The sequence below is a fragment of the Oxyura jamaicensis genome, chromosome 3 (assembly GCF_011077185.1).
Source record: "Oxyura jamaicensis isolate SHBP4307 breed ruddy duck chromosome 3, BPBGC_Ojam_1.0, whole genome shotgun sequence".
In the NCBI taxonomy this organism is placed as follows: domain Eukaryota; kingdom Metazoa; phylum Chordata; class Aves; order Anseriformes; family Anatidae; genus Oxyura; species Oxyura jamaicensis.
This window is the reverse complement of record NC_048895.1, coordinates 65,064,061-65,082,299: the sequence shown is the minus strand read 5'-3', so window position 1 is coordinate 65,082,299 and position 18,239 is coordinate 65,064,061. Positions and strand designations below refer to the sequence as shown.

The following is an 18,239-nucleotide window of genomic DNA, read 5'->3' as shown; positions in this document are numbered from 1 at the left end:
ATCTCGGAGGGTGTTGTCCGTTTGGGACTTTGGGACTACAGGAGTTTTCTCATCATTTGGGTATGTCTGGATCTAGTGAGATGGCAGGATTAAGGCTCAGATAAAACTGTATTGGTTGTAATAGGATTTCAAAATAAAAAATAAAAAAGGACTTCCATATGAATAGTCAGTCTAGAGCCCTTTGGTACAATGTAAAAACTGTCAAAATCAATGCCTAAGGTGTCGAGGTCATTTAAAAAGCCTTCAGAGCCTGTGTGTATAAGACATTTTCCCGGTGGCCCCGGGTGCGGCGGAGCCTCCCCCTAACTCGAATGTTTCCAGCGCCGCACCACGGCGGGGCCCGGGACCGGCCCGGGACAGGAGCGGCGGGGCCAGGCGCGGGGGGACCGCGGCCACCACGAGCCCCGTGACCTTGCCGCGGCCACCGAGGGCCGCCAGCGGTCGCCACCAACTTCTCAGCGGCGGCAGCAGCAGCGCAATTTGGCAGCCGCCGGCTGCTCGCCTCGGGCAGGAGCGGGAGGGCGGCCCGCGTTCCCCTGCTGGCGAAGCCACAAAAAAAAAAAAAAAAAAAAAAAAAAAAAAAAAAAGCGGGGAAAAAGAAAAGGGAGGAGGAAGGCAGAGGAACGACAGAACGACAGACAGACGGCGGCCGGCTCCAGGTAAGCGCCGTCCCCTCCCGCTGCCAGGGACAGCGGGGGGAGACCGGGGGCTACTGGGGGATGCATGGGGCTACTGGGGGGTGCTGGGGCTGCTGGGGGCCGGGTTTTGGGTGTTTAGTGGTGTTTATGGGGGTGGTAATGCTCCGGGAGCGCCTGGAGAGGCTGCGAAGAGGAGGAATCGCTGGGCTGCGTCTCGTCGGGGAGGAACCGAGCTGAGGGTCTCCCGGGGCAGGCAGGCAAGCAGGGGTGCTTCGGCCGCAGTTCTTCGCCCTCCTCTCGTAGTCTGCTCGGGCGGCCAAGTTAAGCAGCGCTAAGGACACTGGAAAGTAGCGAGTGGGGATAAGCGGCGTTATTCACATAGCCGCACTGCTCACTGATGTTACAGTATATTTCTGACAGGTCACTTCTGTGCTTCACGTCCACGCTCAAAGTCACACGGGCAAAGTCGCAGAGAACGAAGTAACATGGGGTTCAGTTTGTTGATGCAAAAGACAGTCCTGGAAAATCAGTTAAAATACATCCTTGGCTTTCATCTTTCTGTGATTGTAACTAAAGTCCTTACAGGGATAGGATTTTGACCACTCACAAGACAGGATTTTTTCTTTCTGTTTGCAACAGTGTTGTCAGTAAGACAGTTTTTCTTAATTCAGTTCCTGTAGATGCTCATCTCCATCTGCTAAAAAGTCCTTTGTGGACAATGAAGAGCAGGCAAGGGCTTTTAGAGAAGGACGAAGTAAAAGGGTGTTCAAAATATTCCTGCAGCGATACCCAAAGTGATCTACATCGTGCTGTTTGGTTGGTACAGGTGTACCCCATTCTTAAATGTTTGAGTTTTTGAAAGTAGTGAAACTTTTTTTCAAGAAAATCTGAGCTGACTTTGAGGGCAGCAGAGGGAGGAATTATGAATGTGAAAATATGTAGGGTGTGTTGACTTACCCAGTATAACTTGACCAGCTTTTGTACCTAGCAAAAAAACAGATCAGAACAGAGACCTGGAAACACCTAAAGTAAAGGCCATGACTCTTTGTTTACCTTTCCTCACTGAACAAGTCATAAGGATGATGATGGTGTGGTGTTTTTGTTTTTAGCTTCAATTGCTAATACTCCTTGTGAAATGATAAATGTCTCTGTTACAATATCTGTGAAATGTTACATGTTAAATGTTGATAAAAACTACTTATATGGAGGTAAAATAAATTGGAACGTCACTAGGAATATCCAAATAACTTCTAAAAACAATCACTTAACCATTAGAAAGTTTGGTTCCATAGGTGTTTTGAAATAAACCCTGTTGGAATAGAGACCTGTTGGAATATATCAAGACAGTAACAAATTTAAGCAAAACAGCAAAATATGCATGTGAATGCTATGAAAATATCCATGGACTTCAAAATCATGACAAGTTTAAAAATACTGATGCAAATCATGAAATAGAAAAACTCATAGCATATTGTTAATGTCTGGAAGAACAAAAGTGTTGTTTTGTGTCCATTTATTGATCTATTCTGTTCAAATAAGGTTTATGGCTAGTATAATGATGAAAGTTTTTAATTAATCGTTCAGAATGTACCTCCTTTCTTTGGTTTCTAAAACCTGGGATCAGTCTGTGAGGAATCATATGTGTACTTTTCTCCATAAGCTAAAGATCATTCTCCTGGGAGACTGTAAACTCCCTGAACTCATACCAGGCCTTTTCCTGGACTTGATTGATTTCTCATTCCGGTGAAGATGCTCCAGGACCTTGTTGACCTCTCTTTTGGGGAAAAGTGAAGCTTTGGGGAAACAGTGAGGGAAATTTCTGTGCACTCTCCTGATGGCCAAGGAGCCTTCATTCACTGCAATGTCTTCCTAGCATCTTCCTTGTTCTCAAACAGTTTTATGAGCAGCGAAACAATTGAAGATTTAGAATTGAGCAATAGCTTACAGCAAAATTAATTATTGATGTAGTGTTTTTGATTTGACACTTGCTACTGTGTCATGTTGATTCAACTCATATTTGAGTAATCTCAGGCAATGAATTTTCTCCAGAAGATTTGTAATGAAGCTGTGGCCTTCTGGAGAACAAGGCAGCACACAAGAGTATCAGATGTGCCAGGAAGACAACAAGTCTAGCCATATCCCAGAGATGTCTTTGTCATTCAGAAGTCTAGGATTCTCAAAGCTTGCTGATGGCCTGATTTATTCCTCTGTTTTGCATCCAGGCTGGCCTCTCAGACCCATGGGTTTTTGCTCCAAGACTGACTACCAGCACCGAAAAGGGAGAATTATAAAAATCAGTGAAAGTGATCTTTTCTGGTAGCAGTATTTGAATAGTGAATCTGCGTTAGAATAAATTAAGTTTCTGACACTATTTTTTAATGGATACGGAGATAAGGAGATCATCCAGATTTTTATTGCAACCTAAGAGCATTGCTTAGCAGAAATTCTAAGAAGTCAGGAATACTGTCCTGTTTGTGAAAAACTCCAATCTGGCTTTTCACGCATAAAACAATGTATTGTATACTAGACTTGATAATTCTGAACTTAGGAATTTTCTCAATTAGAGGTTTCTCTATGTTATTTCTTCCCTTCTGTCCTAAGTATATTTTTTGACCTGGTTTCCTACAGAGATGAAGTTGAAATAATAATGCTGTCCAACTGATAGCTCCTCTCATTGTCCACCAGTAACTTTTTTTTTTACCCATGGGGATCAATTTCAACCAATATAAATAGAAGAGTAGAGATTTCAAAGTGATGATATTCTTACAAACCTCAAGACTGCTGGTGACCAGGGAGATAAGAGAGATGATGTTGATGCCCCCACTGACGGGAGAGCAGTAGCAAGCATTCAGCTTATTAGACATCAGAAAATTCATGTGGGTGCTCCATAGGATGCTGAACATCATAGCTTTTGCTACTCATAAGGTTGGTGATTGTAGTTTTCAATTTCTCTGCTCCTTGAGAGTGCACAGTCTCTAGGAGGTTTTGATCATGCCTTTTCTCCTCCGTAGTTGGTTCGAAATAAACTGAGATGTTTCTGGTAATGAGATACATGTAAGTGCTGCTGTTGTTCCTTGACTTTATAAACTGACCTGTTGCTTTCCTAACCCATAATTTAATACTTCTCAATACAGGTCGATAGCCGACTGTGCAGTAATTTTCTTATCTTGCCTCAGTGCAAACACTTGATTGCTGTGGTCACAATAAAATGTACTTTCTCCCAGTCAGTTTCTCTGAGTTGCTTACAAGATTTTGATTAGGTTGTAATTTGTTTCCTTCCATCACTTCTGTTTCTTCTGCTTACAGCTGAATCCAAACTTTCTCTTCTGCTTTCTCTTCATAGCATGGTGTCATAACAATGTATGTGTCATGACAGGAGAAGGATAACAGAGGATAAATATTAAAGTGCATAGTGGGTTTATCTAGCAGGGACTTATTATAAATAAATGTTGCTTTTATTGACTTTTAAGTGACGATCATTGTTCTGATAATTTGTTCTGATATATAACTACAGTAAAGAGCTACATTTCTGCACAATTGCCCATTTTCTCCCTAATTGCCTTTCCAACATCAATACCATCACAATACTTGCCTTTCGTCTCTCTTCTGTTACCTCTCTAGAAAATTCCTTTGGGTGCTTTTTAGAAAGTTTTGACGATATAGTTGATTTGCTAGTCTTCTCCTATTGTAAAAATCATATCAACTGGACTTACTGCATGTGCATGAACATATATAAAGTAAATCAACTGAGTAGAGCGCTTAGTGGTTAGTGTTAATTTCTTGTCAAATACTCATCTGCATTCAATGCAGGTGCACTAAGCTCTCCTTTACATATTTCAGAAATTATTTAAATATTAAAATCTGCATTCCACACTTGGTACAGAGCATTGTGTTTGTATAGCGGTTAAATTTAACTCTATTCTACCAGCTTAGAAGGAAGGAGGTACATAAAAATGCCTTTTTCTATGGGAGCAAGAACGTATGCTGGTGTAACATCTTGCTCTACCTCATCTTCTTGTACTTGCATGGAGACAAACAGTCTTATCCAAACCCTTTTCAAGAATCAGGATCTCCTGGCTCTTGCCTGGCCAAGCCACATGGCACTGCCCACTCACCTCCTGAGGTGAGACCAGGCACAACCACCCTCTTCTGGTCCTGTCCTAGCTAGTTGAAGAGGCTTCTCCCACAGCTGCTTCTCATGCCCACCCATCACCAGAAGTTCCTGCTCTGTCAGAAGCACAGGATGTAGCAGCATATGTAGGTGTTACCCAGTCTGTTTCAGTTAAACTGGATCCGGAGGATCTTAAAAAACCTTGCCAGTAAAAGCGCTTAACTTGAATCTCTTTGGCAGATCTGGTAGGGTGTGGAAACACCTGGGGTTATGTTGGCAGGTTGGGGAAGGAAGGGCAGTAACATCCTGCAGAGAAAGGGAAACATCCTGAGGGCATTGGCCCACGTTTGGAGGCCAGGAGGGTGTGTTGGGGTGTGAAAGCCAGCAGCTGGGCTCAAAGCAGCCTTTTAGCTTGGTCAGATGCAGCTAAAGCAGATCAGCTGACTTCAGCCTAAAAAAAATCCCCCAGTGTCAGTGAGGGGAGGTGATGGTTCTGCTAAATTGGTTGTATTTCTGTTGCATGTGGGAAGATGTGTACTTTGAGCAATCTTTGAATGTGGAGCTGTGTCAGATTCACCCAGGCTAAGGTGTTTGGACAGGAGGTGTTGCAGCTAACTTGCCACAACACCATTAGTGCTGAATATCTGCAGCAGAAACTCTCCTGCATGTGTTTTCTTTGATACATAGCACAAATCTTTCCTTGTTGACTTGAGAGATAATGGTAATTCTGTGGTAGACTGTGCTGCAAGGATGCAGCTCTTAATTAAAAATCTACAATTTTGCTGCGCTCTCCTTAGGAGGATCCCAGGGAAGCAATAACCAATCAGAAAGCAATTTCTTCTTCTTCTTTTTTTTTTTTCTTCCCCTCAATGTTAGCAACATGTTATCTTCCTCTCTGTTGGCTTTCCTCTTCCTGTCCACATAATGCATCCAAAAGAGGAAGATGAAGTGGGTTCGTAGCCCATGTTTATGTCTGCAGATCTAAACACACTGATGTAGGACAGGGAAATAACCTGCTAATTTCCAGCCTTTGTGGGCAAATAGGCCACCTTTTATGAGCCTTTTTATGAACCTTTAGAACTGGTTTACAACTGAGAAATCACAAGCTTCTCAATAGCCCCCTGAGCAACCTGAAACTGTGTTCATTAATGCCACTGCAAAGTTATTGAAATGTCTTTGGAAGACATGCTAAATTCAGCACCTCTTAGATAGAGACAGCTTCCTTCATTTGAACCCCAGATCCCTGCTTTTCAATCAGCATTGGATGGGATTGCCATTAGGCACCTCTGTTTCTGTGAAAAGAGGCTAGTAGGTCAACAGAAATAAATATGGAAGTGAATATTACTGTGGCACGCAAACCATTTTTATAAGACAAAACCAAATGCCTTCAGATCTCTGGGTTTGGTCTTATGATTATTATTCTTAATGGAGCAAGATGACATGGAGGATAACCTTCACTTTTTGAGATAGTTCTAAATACAAAACATTTAGCAGTACTTGTGTGGTAAGTCTTAAAAGAAAAAGAAACCAACAAAACAAAATAAGGAAATTGAAGGAGGAAATTTCAGTTTGTATGCCCAGAACTACTAGCACTGATTCTTTATAGTTTCAGGACTTTATTGCATCAAAGGTAGTAAATTTTCACCATGACATAACATATCTTGAATAGGAAACCTCTTGGAGTTATCTTAGAAGCTCTGTTGATGTGAATATTTTCATATATGCTATAAAAATACCTGAAGTGTATTTCATGATGTCTGTGTCATCATTTGGTCACTGAGACACTAGATAAACATTAATAAAACTCATGCAACTCTGTATTCTGTCTGGATAATATATTCCTTCTTACTCAGACTTGACATCTCCATTCAATTCTATTTTGCCTAGCTTTGAGTCCTGTGCTATTTGTATCCTCTAGCTAAAAACCTCACCTATTGATAATTATGATGTCTTCATTACAAGGTATTTTCTTAGAATCAGAAGTGTTGGCAGCTGCTACATATTTTGTACAAACTAATGAAAGTGCTCTGTCACATACCACTGTGTGATGCCAAAGAGATTAATATTAAGGTGAGTATATGTCCTCCCTCTTCCTCATCAAAAATAGCTATAATTCTTGAGCAATATGTGGTATGCTTTGTTCATAAGTAATTAGCAACTATAAAGTTAGATGTTAGAGTCCTTAATTAAGAGAGTGTCCATTAAATAGCATTGGCAAGATTTGCTGTGTAGGTATTTTTATGTGGAGAACTTGGTCTCTTCTGTCTGTTTTGGACAAGGTTTGGTTAGATATGAATGATAAAGGGAACAGAAGTTTGGAAGATGGTCTTTAGAAATTCTGTCTCTGAGTGGACAAGCAGTTCTGAAAATAGTATTTGAAATGTAACTAGAGTTTCCCCCGTGGCACCACACAGAACAATGTGGTTTGCCCAATACCTGAAGTATATCTACTGTTCTCAGGGCTTAGGCAGTTTTGAATAGCACTGCTAGATTTGGCGGATGGTGTGACAAGATGTTGGGCAATCATATGGCACTTCATTTAAATTTAAATCTAGGGTATGGTGGGAGTGTTGGAGCTTTTCTGCTGCTGTATGAATAAAAATCTGGAGGATTGGCTTTATATACTCAGAAAAAAGGGAGACCGTTCTGGCATCAAGGAGCAGAACAGAGCTCTGTGTTTCTGTTGCCACTTTTCCAGAGCGAATGGGATGCTCTTTCAGAGAGAAACTGTAGTTGGATGATGAGATGACAGGACAGGCACAGCGGTTTGCCTGCAGTCCTGCCTGTAGCAGAGCCTTGCTTGCATGCAGGAACGCAGCTCCACCCTGAAGCAAGGAGTAATGGTAATGCAGCTGAAGTTCACAAGGGCTGTCAATGTGATTAAATAGGATGCACTCCCCCTGGGGGAGAAGCAAGAGTACCTAGAGTTCGTAGGGCATCATGAGCATGATGGATCTTCTGAGGAGATGCTGAGGGACTGGGGCTGGCCCAGCTCACGAGAGGTGGTGGATAGGAAGGAGATGGGGAGACAAAGGGCCTTGGTTGAACCCAGGCTGGCTCAGAGCAGATTCAGGGAGAAACTTTCCCCCCGTGGGACAGGCTGTCAGGGAAGGCCATGCTGGTGCAGTTCTCAGGGTTTCCAGTCCCAGCGCCACACAGCCCTGAGCAGCCCGGCCTGGCTTCAGCACAGAGCCTGCTGCCATGGGGCTGAGATGGGGACATCCTGAGTGAGTGCCCAGCCAGGCACAGCTGTTAGGGATCGCATCATCTGAAGTTCAAAGCTGAGCCTTTGAGAAGTTGCTGTTAAGTTTATATTACCATCTGTGCATGAAAAAAAAAAAAATGTAATGGGGAAGAGGAACCCTAATTTCCCAGACTAGAAGAAGGCCAGTGACAAGTACCTTCAATAAGAAATAACAAATAGGCACTTAAACAGCATAGAGTTTCACAGTCCCTGTCTTTAAGAGATTATATTATCAATATATTTAATATGGTTAAATTCAGTTATGTAAAATCATTTGTGCTGCATGTGCTCTGTTTCAGGCTTCAGGTCTAATTAAGTTAGCTGCTGCATTGTTAACCTAAGAGAAGCTTTCTCCAAGGCACAATGTAGTATTATGAATAGGCAGGGATTTCTGTAAATATCTTTTGCCTAAGTGTTAGCATGTGGTGCTTATGTTCTGCGTTCAGAAATTAAACACTAATCCTATTGCTTTCTTAGAATTAGGCATCACTTGTAATGGCGTGATTTTGAGGCTTTGAAGAAAAAGGTCACTCAGTGGGGTTAGGTCCTTTGAAATATATTTCCTGGTTTTCTTCTTGGAAACCTCGAATTTTAGAAATTCTACTCCACCGTTCTTGTGTTCTCTTTAAGTGTCTTCTCAGCGGAGCTGCAGTGTGGTGAAGCCTCATGATAATGAAGTCTCCAGACAAGACAGTCACTCACTAGGCTGTTATTAAGACTGTGGCTTGCTTCTGTTTAACACATGCACATGTGCACATGGCAAAATAAAAGCAATTGTTTCTAAAACAAACATAATCTCACTTAAACAAACATAAAGCAAAAAGTTCCTTTCAGTGTTGTCAAAGTTGCTTCATAAACAGTGATTGCACATATGTTCCCTGAGTAGTATAAAGATGTTTGCATTAACAAGCCAGCGGTGCTTTCAACCACCTCCTCACTTTTCCCCATCATTACTCAGAAATTGTCACTAACAGTGCTTGCTGTTTACAGTGGAGAGCTTAAAAAAAGCTTAAGAAGATGAGTGCATGAAGAATGTTTTTTTTTTCTTTCCCCTTGAACTTTCATTTGTTTTCTGGAAGAGCTAGAATAGTGAAAGGAATTGAACTGAAGAAAAATCTCTCCTGATTACTAATAGATGGTCCTTTTGTTGATGTGGTTGTAAACTCTCCACTTGAATGGGGAAGTCTCATAACACAGAGCCAGGATTTGATGCCTTTATGAAGAAGAGGATGATGAGAGGATGACAGTAGCTTTTGCTGTTCTGAATTTGGTAGTTTTATCTCTGATAGTTTGAAGAGAGTATACTTGCTCTCCATGCACTTCTTTTTATTAATGGATTATCTCACTTCTGTGTACCTTTGCTCCTTCCAGACAGTCATTACTTAAAGCTAGCTGGAAGTAGCACTTAAAATAGAATAAATGGGATGATGTTTTTCTTGAACAGATTTACCAATAGAGCCAGTGTATTGTTTCTGTTCTACCAAGTTTTGAAAGTAAAATAAATAAATACTAATTCATAATACTAATTCATTAAACTTTACTGATTATAGAAAATAATCCCAAATATAACCCTACTTGCTGTAATCACATTTAAGTAGAGACAATTACTTGTTTTGAGTGAACTAACAATTCATGCATCTTGCCATGGAAATTGAATGCTATTACAGAAACTCATCTATTTTGATGGAAATAATACAAACTTCAGCTGTGTAGTCACTGTGTTAATTAAGTGACTGGTTAATAAGCCGGCCTTTGTAGAGAGTTAAATTATGTCATGCAAAGAAGGAACTCGTTTGGAGCCTTCTTTAGAAAGAATTAATAATTGGTAAAGCATCTAAAGAGTGTAGAAGGAAGCTGAACGAATGTACCCAGCTGACCTATTCTGCAACCTCACATGGAGTGATATTTGCCTCTTTTCACATCCAAACAATATCAATTAAATCTTTGCACCATAAAGAAATTGAAAGTTGCTTGTTCTTTAAATTTATATAAAAATATTGAACTTTTAAGTTCTGTTGCTTAAAACTAAATGCAAGTTTATACTGTGGAAAAAAAAGTGAAAGATGAGATGCAGAGATGTACTTTTTTAAAAAAAGGAACTTCCAAAACATAATTGTTTGCTCAGGTCTTGCTGTAAGTATTTTGCTGTGAAATGTTTCTAAGCACACATTATGAAATGGTCATTATTTAATTTTGTATCTTTGCCTAATTTCTTTTTTTGTTTGTTTGTTTTGTTTGTTTGTTTTTTAAAGAATTTTGTTGCCTAGAACTCAGAAAGTATGTAAGATTAGAGCTTAATCAAAGCATATTAAAAAAAAAAAAAAAAAAAAAAAAAAAAGATTTTGGACCGTGCAGGCAGTCCCCTGTCCCCCTCTCCACTCTCTGATTCTGTGTTTTGGTTGTATTTGATTAAAGCCACCAAAAAGATACAACTTCCAGTCCAGGCTTTCCAGGCTTTTCAGCAGACCTGCCTCTTTCAGGGTAGGAATGAATGCATTTGTTCCTGCAATATACCTGGCTGAGAACTGGAGAACAGAGATAACAACTGGTACTGTAGTCTCTGGAGTGGAGGACATTTCCTGTGATTTCAGTTTTCTTGTTAAGGCTTTCCAATGGCAGTATTTTGTAGAAGAAGTAAAGTGGGGCTGACAGATTTAGCTATCATCTGATGTGAGTCAAAATTTATGTATAAATGGCAGCTGATCTGCTGTGTCTGTGATGAGTGAGGCAGCCCAGCAATTTAGGTTTGGAAGACAAGGACAGCCCAGCAAAGGTGAGATGTAATTACCATTTGAAATGAAACTTCTCTTATTTGTTAGGGTGTCTTACCAGGAACTATGAGGCCAAAAATCTCTTGCCTAATAGCAAGTAAATGCCGATATACTTTCCAGAGCTTATGGAAAGTCATGCAAGTGTTCAATGAAGGAGTAAGAGGTCTGATGCTGAATTAGAAGGTATAAGTGTCGTTAAAAGAGGGATGAACACAGGGGAAAGATATTTAATCCCATTGTCCTTGTGAGAGGAAGAATTGTGTTGCTGAGGTGCAAAACACCCAATCTCTTGATGAGAAGCTTTTAAGCAGGTTGATAAGGCTGTGACTTTGTATTTGAACCATATTTCACAGTGTAGAAGAGGGGTTCAAATTCCAAGGTAACAATTACAAACCACACAGGAGCAGAGCTGGCAGGTGCACCTGGCTCTGCTCCTCTTCATGCCATTCTGAGCTGCTCCATAAGAATATGGGTCAATCTAGACAGCTGAACAAAATATGTGCAGAGTAAGACCTAGTGCTGATTTTTCTGGTATTCATGTTGACCTGTCCTACGTTTTTTGGCTGAGGCCGTAAGAGGAGCAGATGGAGACAGGTGCTCTTTAATGGAGACCTGTTTAAGGTTTGATTGTGCAAGAGAGAGTGTAGGGCATGTATCCTCGTGTTCAGAGACATGAGGATAGATGGATGATCACTACATGGGATGTGATGAGGGGGAAGATGCTAAGTCTAAGGTTGTGTGGGAGCTAAAAACAGCTCGATGTTTTTGGATCTGCATTTGCACAGTTCCAGAAGATAGCACAGCAAGCACCTAAGTTGTGAGCAGTTGGAGTTCTTCTGGAATTGTTCAGAGAAGCAAATTCTGTGGGGAGGGGAAAAAAAAACACCTTAAGCTGAGTAAGGAATATTAAGGCATGGCTATGTCTGGTGTCAGTGTGTGTATTTCAAAACTTGTTAAGAAAATAAGCATATGGACTGCAGTGTCTAAAAGGCACATAGGCTTTTTTGAGTGAGGAACATAGCAGACAATCCTTTTCCATTTTCCATTTCTTCAGAAAGTGTCTTCACACATTTTCTTGTATATTTATGTCTCTGAATTGAGGGAGGGAGGGAGGGAGGGTGAGGAGGAAGGGAAGCTGAGGAGACAAGCAGTGATGGATTTTGATGGAGATTAGCACCAGTTTGTTTGCAAATGGAAGTGCAGAAGAGCTGCAGTGATGTGTTATATTGTTAATTATGTTTCAGTGGAAAAGCTACCACTCAGGAGAAAGAGGCATTTCCAGTAACAACTCTGGAACTGGAGCTCCAGCCTGTGTGAACATGGTGCTTAGTAGTTGTTGGTGAACTGTGACATCTGAAATTATACTGCTCTAGATAAAAATAGAGCTTAACTGTGCTAAATGGCCAGCAAACACTTAATGAGACTCCAATTTCAATGTTTAAACTAAACAAAATAGCAGGGGGTAGGGGGAAATGAATTCTGTAGCATTTACTTTCTAGAGGACATTGTTCCCTCATTTTCTAAATTAGAGGAACAAAAATATTTGGTCATAAATTGGATGAACATAGCACATAATTTTCCTGCACTTCTCATTTGGGGCGCTGAGTCTGTGGGACATTCACTTGAAGCAAAGCAGCTGGGGGCAGAGCACGTAGGAGTAGCACGTAGAGCTGGGGTGACTGGCCAGCTGGTGACTTGGAAAATGAAGTCTGCAAAGCATGGAAAGGGCGTGAGGAATGCTTGCTTTGTGCTGTGTGGCCTTGTGGCTTTCTGCATGTGGTGACTTTGACAACAGGCATCAGTTATGTAGAGCAGAGAAGTGAAGAAATGTTGGGCTCGTGTAATGTGGTGGGAGCGTTTTGCAGGAACAAAACTCTCCCGAAACCCTGGCTGGCTCTCTGAGGCCTGTGAAGGTGTTTGCCTGTCACTGTGAAGTGTGGGTGGATGCCTGCTTTGGTGCTGTGGTGGCTTTGCATGATGTCCTGGCACCGCTCCTGCCCTGGAGACAGCTCTGCCACGGGCTACTGGGGGCACCTCAGCCTTGTGCAGGCACTGGGGCAGAGTAGGCCGACGATTTCAGTTGCCCCAAGCACAGCATGTTGCCCCCTCTGAGGAGAGTTACATGTACTGTCCGCATCATTCCTGCAGATGGTTTGTTTTCCTTGTGTTTATTCTGTCAACACATTAATTTGAGGAGGACAAACAGCAAACACGAGCTCTGGAACAGGAGCAGCAGTCACTATTTGTTTTATAGCCAGAGTGAGTGGGGTGAATCCAGCGAGACTTTGCAAATGCTTTCCTCCTCCACTGAGGAGGGTGCTGGCTGACAAAATGAAAGTGTGGTGGCAACAGCATTTGCACCCAGTTGTAAACATGTAGTTCAGGAGGTGGGGCGGGTGTCCTGATTCGGGTTATTTTCCTCCTTCAAGGTAGGAGACACTCAGTAGTCTTTGATATCTTGGATCTCTCTGTCCTCCAGTTAAAAATAAATGGGTGCTATAAAAATACCAAGGCTAGGATGTTTCCTCTGGTCATAAATTTCCCACAGAAAGATCACTCCATCTTTAACAACTTCATGCTGGGTCTGGTGCTGAGGCTTGGGTTTAATAGGGTTTATTAAAGAAGGCTGGCAGAAATTGTACTGATTTTCTTTTTCTTGCATTGTAATTGTACTACTGAATTAGTCTTCTGTTTTGGTAGCAAACATTACCTTATTTTCTTCTCCATAGCTCAGGAGCAGCTCTGGTCTACATTGTACCACTTTTTGGACAGGAAATGTAATGAAATATTGTAAGTGTTGTAAAGAGTGGGTCTGCATAATCAGGAAATAAATCTGTAATCAATCATGGAAATCTGTAGGAAATGATTTTTAGTTAGAAGATGTACCTGCCTTTTCCCATCTGCTAACTAGCTGTTTTAATGGATCTGGGGAGTCACAGATTTGTTATGAGACTTTGCCTTGAATCAGCAATGCCTTTTCAGATAATGGAAGAATTGTATGGATTTTTATATTCATGGGTAGCTCAGGCTTTAAAAAACCACCACCACCACAAACCACAAGCAACAAAACAGAAGAAAAGAGGTTCTCAGGGTTTAGCTTGTAGCATCTCACAGATAGCCCCACAGTGTGGTTTGGCAGTGGGGCCCCTCTGGTGGTTGTGGGGCATCCTGTGTAGGAAGCAGCCCTCCCAGCTGGAGGTCAACATTAGCTGAGGGAGCTGTGAAACAAGGGTACGTTTCCTCATAGACCTCCAGCTTATCCTCACTGGCTCCACCACTACAGCTGGAGGACGGCACAACCAGATATTTTGCATTTACCTGTTTGCCTCAAAACATATATATTTTTTTCTGCTTTTAAATGATGGGGAATGAAAACAGAGTATGTGTTTAGTCTCAACAAAGAGCATTGGCAATGCTTGTGTAGGCCTGAGATCCTGTAAAGCAGAACACAGGAAAACGTGCATGCTCACTGGAAAATTTAAATTGTCCTCTAATCTATAATAATCCTGAGAATAAACATTACTTTGAGTTGTAAGACAAAGCCTTCAAAATGCAGAACAGACAACAGTGTTACCAAGTTTCTTGAAAGACAAAGGAGTTTGTTTTCTTTAATGAGGCAAATGAGTGATGTCCTCTGGATTCAGTTGTGCCACGCAGATGATAATGGAAAATCATTATTTGTGAAAAAGTTTATGGTATGCCTGCATTGCTATGCATGAATATTTTTCACCCCAAAAAAACTCAAAAGGAAGTTGGCTGAATACACAGACTTTGAGGACTGGGCCATGCTTAGAATCACAGAATCATTAAGGTTGGAAAAGACCTTCAAGACCATCTGGGCCAACCATCACCTTACTACCAATGTCACCCACTAAACCATGTCCCTAAGCACCATGTCCAACCTTTCCTTAAAAACCCCCAGGCACGGTGACTCCACCACTTGCCTGGGCAACCCGTTCCAATGCCTGACTCATCATTTCTGTGAGATCTATCCTACCTATTGCAGCTGACATCAAAGTGAGGACAGGTTCCTCAGGGCTTTCTGTTTGAGCCCTGAAAATCTCGATAGGACAGATCTTCCACAGCCTCTCTGAGCTCCATTTCCAGGACTTGGCCACTCTCACTATAAATCTTCTCTTACTCTGCCCAAAGCAAGTTTCCTTGTTGTGACTTACCAACTCTGAGAAGAGCCTGGATCTCTTTTTAGTAAGCCCGTGGAGGTGGTGGAGGACTGCCATGGCAGTCTCACCTTGGCCTTGTCATCTCCAGGCTGAATGGTGTCACATCCCCCAGCCTCCCCTTGCACATTGTGTGCTGCAGCTTCCTAAATCACTCCATACCCCCCCCGGCAGCCCCCCATCTTCTGCAGCGTGGTGGTGCTGGGGCTGCAGCTGGATGCCTCACCAGTGCTGACTTATGAGATGTCTTCTTAAATCATGTCTGCTATAAGTGACCTATTAAGAGCAAAGTGGTCTGTGCATAAACATCAATATATTCTTTCTGTTGCTGTGCATAGTTGAGGGATGGACCAGGAATAATAAGCTAGTGAATTAAAATCAGAATTACATTCATTTACAGGCTGCTAAAAGCTGAATAAGTAGTCTCCTGTCATACATAAACCATATACACAGAGGACGGAAAAGCAAGAATACCGTTAGGATGCCTGAGGCTTGGTTTCATAGCACACTGAATCCAGAGGTGACCTTTAGTTATAATCAATGTGATATCCTTGGATATACAGTGTGCCAAGGCTTCCTTCCCTTGGTTTATCTGAGGTTTGATCTCGGTGATACCTGATGCAAAGTAATGTGCTGTCAGTCAGCCTGCTCGGATAAAAGAAATGCTGACAAACGTGGTCCTACAGCCAGCATGACAGAGACCCTTGTGCTAACAAACATAGGTTTTGTGCAGAACAGCGTGGGTGGGAGAAAGGGAAGAGGATGAGCACTGGTAAAGTGGCTTGAATCTGGGGAGGGAAAATCAGCCTGTCCTAGGTGAGGCAGTATGGTGCATGCAGTGGTCATTCTGGACGCAGGATGGTAGCGTTCAAACACACTTGCTTCTCTTTAGGCTTGTCATCCTCCTGTTGCTAACATCAGCTATGCTTTTGTTGTTGTTGTTATTGCTACTTGAAAATACAAATACCATGTTTTCATTATGGGTAAAATTGAATTATCCTTCTGACAGCAGCAAGAGTTCTTGCTGGGGGGTATTGAAAAGCAATCTGTTCTGTAGATGGGGTACGCAGAGGGTAGGGCTGGGATTTAATGATTTCTGCTTTCTCTCTCGTGCTCTTTGCAGAGATGCTGTTGTTCAGGGGAGAGCTAAGAGGCACAGCCCTAACCCTCAGGGAACACCTTGAGCTGCAGCTTTGTGTGGTCTGCATATTGCAAGAACAAAACCTGAAGAAAACCTTCTTCTGTTGTTCTTCTCCGCCTCCTTAGGGATCAGATGTGATTTATGTTCTTTCCCTGGGGCTCCCTGAACCTCACCTTCAAAAGCCATTCATTCAGCCTTTGGCAAGCAAGCCCTGGTGGGACAGCAGATTGCTTCAGCTGAAGGTTGATAAGCAACCACATAAGCTGTGGCTAAGGTGGCTCTGGGCTTCTGTCATCCTTTTCCTTCTAATCATGTTTTTTTAAAGAGGGATTTAGTTTTGGAACTGCTGACTTCGGTGCTCACATCTATGCTGATAGCTTTATTTATGCAGATGTAGCACATAAATTGTCATGTCCTGACTGCCCAATGTCAGGGATGTCTCTGTAGACAGGAGAGCAGGTGTTATTTCTCTGAGGCATTTGACTTTTAAATTTCCTTGGTATCACCTTGCTTGAAAGAGCACTGCTTTAGGAATTGATTTCTCCAGTTGCTGCCCTTTCAGAAGGGCAACCTGCAGCACTGGAGGGATGCCTCTGCAGCCACCAGTGGAGAGTGGCAGGGCTTTAGGGATTATCAAAATGGAAAAACCTGTGTGTTCATCTCTCTGTATGCTGCAAAACTTCCATTTTAACATTTGAGTAGAGTTCAGCACAAGTGGAGGGGTCACACAACTTCAATAGGAAGACAAAGTTGATAATCTTAATGTTCTTTTCTGATTGAGCTTTTTCAATCTTTAGAGCTCTTTCTCATTGTCTCAGTTTCTTTGAAATCTAAACTAAACTGAATGAACAGTTAATAGGGTCTTTTCCCATTTTCATTTGAAAACAAAATGCCTTACTAGCCCAAAATACCCCTGTATTTTCCACTTCCAGATTCTGCTTTATGCCTCTCCAAAATCAGCAGACCCATTTGACTTTTTCTTGCCACAGAAGGGACTTCTTCCCATCTGGAGGGGACTGCTGTAAGGCTGGCTGGGGAAGGTCTTGTACACTAGCTTCTGGAGGTGGAAATCAAAACTGAAAATATTTTTTGTGATCTTTTCTTCATTGAAAATGTCATGTTTTGCCTTGCCACAGCACCAGGATGCCAACACCAAACTAGAAATCTCTGTGTGCTGCGCTGTGCCATGCCAGTACTTGGGTGTCCAGAAAGAAATGGATTTACCCAAATTAATGTTGACTGAATGATTTGGACGTCTCTGGTGTGGAAGGGGAGGGAAGTTTTTCATTTGATTTGAAGTGACACATTGGGGATTTCATTTGTAAGTTGTTTTTGTTTGTTTGTTTTTTAATTTTCATGTTTTCCTGCAGAGTACAAGAACAGCTGTACTGGATCAGATTGAATGGCTATGTAGTGTACAGTGTCTTGCCTCTGACAGAAGTCAAAAACAAATGGATTGGAAAAAGACTATCAACACACAACAGTACTTCCCCTTTATGTTCTCCATTTGTACAATGCTCAGCAGCTCATGCTTACTTGAGCCAGATGCAGTATCTTTGTGTTTAGTAGCTGATGATAGATTTTTGCTCTCTTTCTCTTGAATTTCTCAACAATATTAATTACTTCCTAGACCCCTCAATCATCTCTTTAGGTTGAATCCAGTTTTCAGGTCCGGGATAGATTTGCCTCAGACATCCAGTCATTGCTCCATAATGACACCTGCATGACATCAAGCAAGTTTGGTCCTGGAAACAATTGAGATTTGTTGCTTATTGATCCTGTGGATATCTGAAATGCTAAGATCATGTGCAATGGAAAGCAAACCATACATCTATGGAGGTGTGGGAAGTTGCAGTATTGATTTCTGACAGAGGTCCTGGCCAAGGATCAGGAAATTCAGAATGATAGTCTTTTCAAAGCCAAGCCTCACTACTGCCAGATTCATATTTCTTTTCATGGCACTGCTACTTCCTCGGTGCCATCTGCCAGTTGTTATAATTATCTCCTCGTCACTAGCCCAGCTGTCACCACTGCTTCCTTGTCCACTTCAGGTGTGCTGGTACATGGCTGGTACTTTACAGGGTAAGCAGTTTTGGAGGCAGGAGCATTGCCTCTCAGCACACAAAGAAGTACTGAGGTGAGACGGGTTGTTATGC

The 18,239-nt window shown here is 42.0% G+C and overlaps 1 protein-coding gene across 1 annotated transcript in view; it reads left to right on the top strand.

Annotated features, from left to right (window-relative positions):
* Window positions 1-277: 277 nt before the first annotated feature.
* The window catches only part of PKIB (cAMP-dependent protein kinase inhibitor beta), a 54,152-nt gene continuing 36,190 nt past the window's right edge, over window positions 278-18,239 (top strand). Inside the window, exon 1 of the mRNA XM_035322546.1 lies at window positions 278-659. The gene's annotated coding sequence lies outside the window, so the exon portion shown is untranslated. The remainder of the gene's footprint in view (window positions 660-18,239) is intronic.